This window comes from Muntiacus reevesi, chromosome 4, assembly GCF_963930625.1.
Source record: "Muntiacus reevesi chromosome 4, mMunRee1.1, whole genome shotgun sequence".
Lineage (NCBI taxonomy): Eukaryota > Metazoa > Chordata > Mammalia > Artiodactyla > Cervidae > Muntiacus > Muntiacus reevesi.
The window spans coordinates 20,834,293-20,844,008 of NC_089252.1; positions in this window are offsets into that span (position 1 = coordinate 20,834,293).

The window sequence follows — 9,716 nt, forward strand, 5'->3', positions numbered from 1 at the left end:
TTTTTAATATGCTATCTAGGTTGGTCATAACCTTCCTTCCAAGGAGTAAGCATCTTTTAATTTCATGGCTGCATTCACCATCTGCAGTGATTTTGGAGCCCAGAAAAATAAAGTCAGTCACTGTTTCCCCATCTATTTCCCATGAAGTGATGGGACCGGATTCGATGATCTTAGTTTTCTGAATGTGGAACTTTAAGCCAACTTTTTCACTCTCCTCTTTCACTTTCATCAAGAGGCTCTTTAGTTCTTCTTTACTTTCTGCCATAAGGGTGGTATCATCTGCATATCTCAGGTTATTGATATTTCTCCTGGCAATCTTGATTCCAGCTTGTGCTTCTTCCAGTCCAGCGTTTCTCATGATGTACTCTGCATATATGTTAAATAAGCAGGGTGACAATATACAGCCTTGACGTACTCCTTTTTCTATTTGGAACAGTCTTGTTCCATGTCCAGTTCTAACTGTTGCTTCCTGACCTGCATACAGGTTTCTCAAGAGGCAGGTCAGGTGGTCTGGTATTCCCATCTCTTTCAGAATTTTCCACAGTTTATTGTGATCCACACAGTCAAAGGCTTTGGCATAGTCAATAAAGCAGAAATAGATGTTTTTCTGGAACTCTCTTGCTTTTTCGATGATCCAGCAGATGTTGGCAATTTGATCTCTGGTTCCTCTGCCTTTTTGAAGCCCAGCTTGAACATCTGGAAGTTCACGGTTCACATATTGTTGAAGCCCGGCTTGGAGAATTTTGAGCATCACTTTGTTAGCGTGTGAGATGAGTGTAATTGTGAAGCAGTTTGAGCATTCTTTGGCATTGCCTTTCTTTGGGGTTGGAATGAAAACTGACCTTTTCCAGTTCTGTGGCCACTGCAGAGTTTTCCATATTTGCTGGCATATTGAGTGCAGCACTTTCACAGCATCATCTTCCAGGATTTGAAATAGCTCAACTGGAATTCCATCACCTCCACTAGCTTTGTTCGTAGTGATGCTTCCTAAGGCCCACTTGACTTCACATTCCAGGATGTCTGGCTCTAGGTGAGTGATCACACCATCGTGATTATCTGGGTTATGAAGATCTTTTTTGTACAGTTCTTCTGTGTATTCTTGCCACCTCTTCTTAATATCTTCTGCTTCTGTCAGGTCCCTACCATTTCTGTCCTTTATTGAGCCCATCTTTGCATGAGATGTTCCCTTGGTATCTCTAATTTTCTTGAAGAGATTTCTAGTCTTTCCCATTCTATTGTTTTCCTCTATTTCTTTGCATTGATCACTGAGGAAGGCTTTCTTATCTCTTCTTGCTATTTTTTGGAACTCTGCATTCAAATGGGTATATCTTTCCTTTTCTCCTTTGCTTTTCGCTTCCTGTCTTTTCAAAGCTATTTGTAAGACCTCCTCAGACAGCCATTTTGCCTTTCTGCATTTCTTTTTCTTGGGGATGGTCTGCGGCTGCAACAGCACACGGGCGTAGCCTAGAGGAGCTACCCTGCGTCCGAGGTAAGGAGCAGCGGCTGCGCTTTGCTGGAGCAGCTGTGAATAGCAACCCCTCATCCAAGGTAAGAGAAACCCAGGAAAGATGGTAGCCACTGAGACAGGGGATCAGGGGCAGATAGACTAAAACTACAGTCACGGACAACTAGCCAATATGATCACATGGACCACAGCCTTGTTTAACTCAATGAAACTAAGCCATGCCGTATGGGACCACCCAAGATGGATGGGTCATGGTGGAGAGTTCTGACTGAATGTGGTCCACAGGAGAAGGGAATGGCAAACCACTTTAGTATTCTTGCCTTGAGAACCCCATGAACAGTATGAAAAGGCAAAAAAGATAGGACACTGAAAGATGAACTCCCCAGGTTGGTAGGTGCCCAATATGCTACTGGAGATCAGTGGAGAAATAGCTCCAGAAAGAACGAACTATACACTTAAAAGTGGTTAAAATGGTAAACTTCATGTTTATTTTACCACAAGAACACTGGAGGAAACAAAAGGGAAAAGACTTTTCTATAATTCTGCCCTAATAACATTTATATTCTATCAAAAAGAAGAAGAAGAAGAAGAAACACTACAGATTGTTGAAAAGCAGAAGATCTGGAAGATAAAATCCAGACAAGTGTTTGGTGAAGGGACTGACAAAGAATCTTCTCTTTGCCACCAACACTTAGGACAGGCCATGATGAGACTGTTGCAGCAGTCCTAGAAGATTTGGTTTTACATTTTTTGGCCACTCTGTGCAGCATGTGGGATCCTAGCTCCCCTGACCAGGGATCGAACCTGTGCCCCGGCATTGGAAGTGCAGAGCCCTAACCACTGGAGCACCAGGGAAGTCCCAGTCCTAGAAGATCTGAATGGATTGTATAAGCAATAAATCCTGGATGGCTAGTAAATAATATTGTTTTATAATTTCTATCTTGGATTCAATATGCTTCCTTTTATAAAGCTATATGCTAAATAACTCTAATTACTATTATATGCTAATTATTTGGTTTGCCAGGTGGCTCAGTGGGTAAAGAATCTGCTTGCAATGCAGGAGATGCAGGAGACACGGGTCTAATCCCTGGGCCAGGAAGATCCCGTGGTGGAGGGCATGGCAACCCACTCCAGTATTCTTGCCTGGAGAATCCCACGGATAGAGGAGCCTGGTGAGCTACAGTCCACAAGATCGAAAAGAGGTGGACATGACTGAAGTGACAGAGCACATGCTAATTATTTACTTTATTGATTCCTGACATTTTCACCTCACGGATGTGTCTTATTATCTGCATCTCTTAATCTTACTCGTTTGAATTAAAGGCTAAGATTAACTTGTTTGTCTTCAGATGGAGGACTGATTTTATTCAAAGTCTACAATGACATGGGGTGGCAGCTAAAATAAGGAACTCTACTGTCTGAGCTAATGATCAGCTGGATAGCCATCTGCCGTCTTTTCCTATACAGCTCTGCTGGCTCCAGTCTACTGAAGAAGGATTTGTCAGAATTGTAGGTAGAATATCTCCAGCTGGACATGTCAGTGAGCCCGCATCAGAACCAAATTAGTCCATTAAATGTTGCTTTTGATACATTGGCTTTTAGCAGTCTTGCAACCTAGGTGGTTTTACAGTTTGATTTCTTGATAGTCATTCAACCACAAATGATTAATTTAAGCCAATAATAATAATTCCACTCCACCTGCAAGTGATTTTGATTTTGTTGTTGTTGCTCAGTCCCCAAGTTGTCCAACTCTTTCCGACCCAATGGACTGTAGCCCACCAAGCTCCTCTGTCCCTAGGATTTCCCAGGCAAAAATACTGGAGTGGGTTGCCATTTCCTTCTTCAGGGGATCTTCCCAATCCAGGGGTCAAACCTGCATCTCTTGCATTGGCAGGTGAATTCTTTACCACTGAGCTACCAGGGAAGCCCAGTTTTGATTAGGCACTGGCATATCACTCAATTTAGGCCAGTGAGACATTAGGGAAAGCCTGCTGCCTGGCCTCTGGAAAAGTTTGCTTTCTTCTAAAAAACAGACATAAAAAAGAGATGATACTTTTCAGTCTCTAGATGTTCTTGTGACTGGTTATGATAGCAGGCAGTGCTGCAAGAGCTGGAAGGCGCAGCTGACCCAGGTGGAGCGAGCAACTAGAATACTACAGATAAGCAGGACTGAAGCCCTCAGGTGCCACTTTTTATATTTTTCATTTAAAACCAAAATAAGTGGAAGAGAGAGAATGATTAAAGTGAAAAACAGAGGCTCTGGTGCTAGGCAAGATGGAGTAAGCATACTCCAACCCTGTCTCTTTCCAGAGTCCCACAGTTGTCCAGTCGCTCAGTCGTGTCTGACTCTTTGCTACCCCCGGGCCTATACAGCACACCAGGCTCCTCTGTCCTCCACTATCTGCCAGAGTTTACTTACATTCAAGTCCACTGAGTCAGTGATACTATCTAACCATCTCATCCTCTGCCACCCCTTTATTCTTTTGCCTTCAATCTTCCCAAGCATCAGCGTCTTTTCTAATGAGCTGGCTCTTCCCATCAGGTGGCCAAAGTCCGAGAGAATCCTGGACAAAGATCACAGAGTAGCTCCCTGAGGACTCCTCAAAGTGAACAAAAAAAGCAGACTGGGGAAGAAGACTAGAATTTCAGGTTCCACTGAATTTACCCTTTTTTTCTTTTTGGTATCACCTGGCCTAGACTCAAAGGAAGCCTGAAACCCACAAGTGCCCACAGAGAAGCCCAAGAGATGGGAAAGGGGTTCTTAAGTGTCAGAGAGCATAAGGGAAGTTCCATATCTCTTCCAATTCCTCTCCCTAGACAGTGGAGGGATAGCGGCACAGCAATGACAGAGGGCATGGGGCAGGCACTTTAAGAGAGAGGGAAACACTTCATTCTGCTCAGAAGAGCTTTGCTCCCAGAAGCTTGGTGCCAATTCCCACTGCTTTTATTTATTTTTAAAGTATTTATGTATTTGACTGTACTGAGTCTTGGTTGTGGCACACAGGATCTTCTATCTTCTTTGGGACATGTGGAGTCTTTAGTTGCAGCATGCAAACTCTTAGCTGTGGCACAAGGATCTAGCTCCCTGACCCGGGATCAAACCCAGGCCCCCTGCACTGAAAGCTCGGAGACTTAGCCACTGGACCACCAGGGAAGTCCCAAGGAATAAAATTTTAAAATGGATAAATTGGAGTTCATCAAAATTAAACATTTTCCTCTGTCAAAACTCTATTAAAAGAATATAGAGAGATATAATTTTCAATCATGATTTCCCAGATTCCTTCTTTATGTACCAAATGTTGGTTTTAGCTCAATATTTCTTTTTTTTAATTTAAAACATTCAGTTTATTCAAACTAAAAAAAATCATATATATTAGCTCCAGCTGCTATAGCAAAATATCATATAGTCGTGGCTTAAATAACAAATTTGTTCTTACAGTTCTGGAATTTGGAAAGTCCAAGGTAAAAGTGTCAGCTAATTTGGTTCCCTGTCACCCTGCTTATTTAACTTATATGCAGAGTACATCATGCAAAACGCCGGGCTGGATGAAGCACAAGCGGGGATCAAGATTGATGGGAGAACTATCAATAGCCTCAGATATGCAGATGATACCACCCTTATGGTAGAAAGTGAAGAGGAACTAAAGAGCCTCTTGATGAAAGTGAAAGAGAAGAGTGAAAAAGTTGGCTTAAAATTCAACATTCAGAAAACTAAAATCATAGAATCTGGTCCCATCACTTCATGGCAAATGGATGGAGAAACAATGAAAACAGTGACAGACTTCATTATCTTGGGCTCCAAAATCACTGCAGATGGTGATTGCAGCCATGAAATTAAAAGATGCCTGCTCCTCGGAAGAAAAGCTATGACAAACCTAGACAGCATATTAAAAAGCAGAGACATTCCTTTGCTGACAAAGGTCCACCTAGTCAAAGCTATGGTTTTTCCAGTAGTCATGTATGGATGTGAGAGTTGGACTATAAAGAAAGCTAAGTGCTGAAGAATTGATGCTTTTAAACTGTGGTGTTGGAGAAGACTCTTGAGAGTCCCCTGGACTGTAAGGAGATCCAACCAGTCCATCCTAAAGGAAATCAGTCCTTAATATTCATTTGAAGGACAGACATTGAAGCTGAAACTCCAATACTTTGGCTACCTGATGCAAAGAACTGACTCATTGAAAAAGCCCCTGATACTGGGAATGACTGAAGGCAGGAGGAGAAGGGGATGACAGAGGATGAGATAGTTGGATGGCATCACCAACTTGATGGACATTAGTTTGAGCACACTCCAGGAGTTGTTGATGGACAAGGGAGGCCTGGCATGCTGTAGTCTATGAGGTCGCAAAGAGTCGGACATGACTGAGAGACTGAACTGAACTGAATTTGGTTCCCAGGTGGAGGGCTCTCTTCCTGGCTTGCAGATGGCCATTGTTATCCCTTGTCCTCACATGGTAAGAGAAAGAGAGGAAGCAGCTTTGTGTGTCTCTTTTATAAGGGAACTAATCCCACTCTCATGACCGTATATAAACTTAATTACCTCCCAAAGTGCCCAGGTTCAAATAGTATTACACTGTGAGTTAGGGCCTCAGCTAGTGAGTTTGGGAAGTGGGCACAAACTTTCAGTCCATAAAATTATATGACCCAGCAATTCCACTTCTAGATATTTACTCCAGAGAGATAAAAACTTATGATCACAAAGCCTGTTCATTAATATTTATAGTGTGCACTTGTGTTAGTCACTCAGTTGTGTCCAACTTTTTTGCAACTCCATGGACTGTAGCCTCATGCAACCCTAGGCTCCTCTGTCTATGGAATTCTCCAGGCAAGAATATTGGAGTGGGTATATTGGAGTGGAGAAGATCCCTTCTCCAGGGGATCTTCCTGACCCAGGGATCAAAGCCAGGTCTCCTGCATTGCAGGCAGATTCTTTATCATCTGAGTTACCAGGGAAACTCTATTTAAAACTGCCCAAATCTGGAATTAGCCCAAAAGTCCTTCAATGCTAACTGGATAAACAAACGATACCTACAGTAAAATCCTACTTAGCAATATGCAGCAATAAAATGAAATGAACAATTGAGACATGTAACAACAACATAGATGAATCTCAAAGTTAATATACTTAATGAAAGTTATGTAAAAGGTTAACTTTATGATTCCATTTATATTACACTGTGTAAAAGTCAAAACTATTTTGATGGATAATAAACCAGTAGTTCTGGAGGATGGCATGGCAACCCACTCCAGTATTCTTGCCTGGAGAACCCTATGGATAGAGGAGCCTGGTGGTCTATAGTCCATAGGGTCACAAAGAGTCAGACATGACTGAGTCAACTTAGCATTCATACATTGCAAACCAGTGGTTGTCATGGGTTATGGAGTAGAAAATTTGTAAGTACATCTTGAGAGACATTTGTGGAATGATAGAACTATCCTATATTATGATTTTGGTGATAGTTTCATAATTTATACATGTATTAAAACTCCTAGAGCTATCTGCTAAAAGCAGAACTAATTTTACTATTAACTTATTTTAAAAAGAGAAGAACCCCATGAAATAAAAAACAATAGAGCAAATAGACAAAGCCAAAAGTTGTTTCCTTGAAAGATTAATAAAATTGATAAACTTCAAGCAACACATATACAGTAAAATAAACAAGACTACCAATGTCAGGAATGAAAAAGAGGACATCACTACTGATCCTATAGACAGTATATTAAGGGAATATTATGAACAACTTTACGCTAAGACATCTGACAGCTTATATGAGTTAGATAAATTTCTTGAAAGACACTTTCATCTCATTGAGATATAAATGAGACTACTTTCCCTTACATCTCATTGACCATGAACCGAATCATATGACCATCTCCAGCTAGGCAGAGTGAGTTCATGGCAAAGGGAAACAGATAAGTCATGAATGGCTTAGCTCAATCACAACTTATTACCTTTGGCTGAGCACAGTTGTTGTTACTCAGTTCAGTTCAGTTGTTCAGTTGTGTCTGACTCTTTGCGACCCCATGGACTGCAGCACGCCAGGCCTCCCTGTCCATCACCAACTCCCAGAGCTTGCTCAAATTCATGTCTATTGAGTCAGTGATGCCATCCAACCACCTTATCCTCTGTCATCCCCTTCTCCTCCTGTCTTCAATTTTTCCTAGCATCAAGGTCTTTTCCAGTGAGTCAGTTCTTCATAAGTATTGGAGTTTCAGCTTCAGCATCAGTCCTTCCAATGAATACTCAGGCCCGATTTCCTTTAGGATTGACTGGTTTGACCTCCTTACAGTCCAGGGGACTCTCAAGAGTCTTCTCTAACACCACAGTTCCAAAGCATCAATTCTTCGATGCTCAGCTTTCTTTATGGTCCAACTTTCACATCCATACATGACTATGGAAAAACTATAGCTTTAACTAGATGGACCTTTGTCAGGAAAGGAATGTCTCTGCTTTTTAACATGCCATCTAGGTTGGTCATAGCTTTTCTTCTAAGGAGCAAGCGTCTTTTAATTTCATGGCTGTAGTCACCATCTGCAGTGATTTTAGAGCCCAAGAAAACAAAGTATGTCATTGTTTCCATTGAAAGTGAAAGTATTAGTCAATCAGTCGTGTCTGACACTTTATGACCCCATGGACTGTAGCCCACTAGGCTCCTCTCTCTGTGGAATTCTCCAGGCAAGAATACTGGAGTGCGAAGCCATTTCCTTCTCCAGGGGATCTTCCTGACTGAAGAATCGAACCTGGGACTCAGAGGATGGGGTTTCAAAAACGAGGTTTATAGTCCCTGCTCTCAAAAGAGTAGAGAAGAAAAACTCATTGTGATTTTATTTACTCTCTCAAAAAGAATTAGGAATGAAGAATGAATCCCAGGCAAAGGGTTTTATTAAATTTTAACATTTTTAATCTGTCCAAGTACTTCTGTTTGATGTGTATGTTTTTAGTTTTCCAGCATTAATTAGATGTAAAAACACTTAAAGCAAGACAAAATAAAACAAAAATGCCTTGAGCTACCTTTTATTTTATTTATTGCTTTTTAAAACTTTATTTTGACATAGCTATACTTACAGAAAACCCACCTGCCAGTGCAGGTGACATAAGAGATGCAGGTTCAATCCTGGATCGGGAAGATCCCCTGGAGGAGGGCATGGTAACCCACTCCAGGATTCTTGCCTGGAGAATTCCATGGGCAGAGGAGCCTGGTGGGCTGTGGTCCACAGGGTCACAAAAAGTTGGACAAGATTGAAGCGACTTTGCACGCATGCAAGCATACTGACAGAAACACTCATATTGGTTAACAGAATGCAATTTAACTTATCCTACACAACTTGGACCAAAAAACTTGGTACATAGCTTGCTTTTAAAAAGAAACAAAAAGGATTTTCATTCTGGTTTATTTTTTATCTATTATAAATGTATATACAACTCCATCAAATTCTGCTACAGCACACAGCATGAACCTTGAGAAATTAAATTTTGGTTTGTCTCTGAAAAATAACATGAGCTAGCTTTTAGAGTCACCAAAAAAAGAACAGTTGGGAAGAGCAGCCAAGTAGGTTGGTGGCAATAGCCAAGTAGGAAAGAAAAAAGTAAAGATTTCAGAAACTTCCTAAATGAAGAGAGATGAGTCATCAGAAGTAGCAAGGGTTTTGGGGGGCAAAGCTCCAGTCAGAGAGTAGAGGAGTGCTATACCATCAGCTGCTAACTTGCGAGCTTTCTCATTCACCAATCCAGCAGACTGAGGGCTCTTTGCAAAGGGAACTTTTCCGAAGAGGCAGAAAGCTGAAGCCTGAGGATATTGGAATGCTTCTGAAAGGCTGGACCTGCACTTCTAACACAGACCTTAAACAACACGGCTCTTTCTTTGTGGTTTCTGAGGCCTGCCACGTGACCTAGCAAAAGCAGCAATCTGAGCAGCCCACACTTTATTCATTTATTCAACAAATATTTACCGAGTTCTCTAGTCAATCCTAAAGGAAATCAACTCTGAATATCCTTTGGAAGGATTGACACTAAGCTGAAACTCCAATACTTTGGCCACCTGATTCGAAGAGCCAACTCAGTGGAAAAGACCATGACGTTGGGAAAGATTGAAGGCAAAAGGAGAAGGGGGTGGCAGAGGATGAGATGGTTGGATGGTGTCACCGACTCAATGGACAGGAATTTGAGCAAACTCCGGCAGAGAGTGAAGGACAGAGGGTGTGCTGCAGTTCATGAGGTCACAGTCAGACCCGACTTGGCAACTGACCAACAACC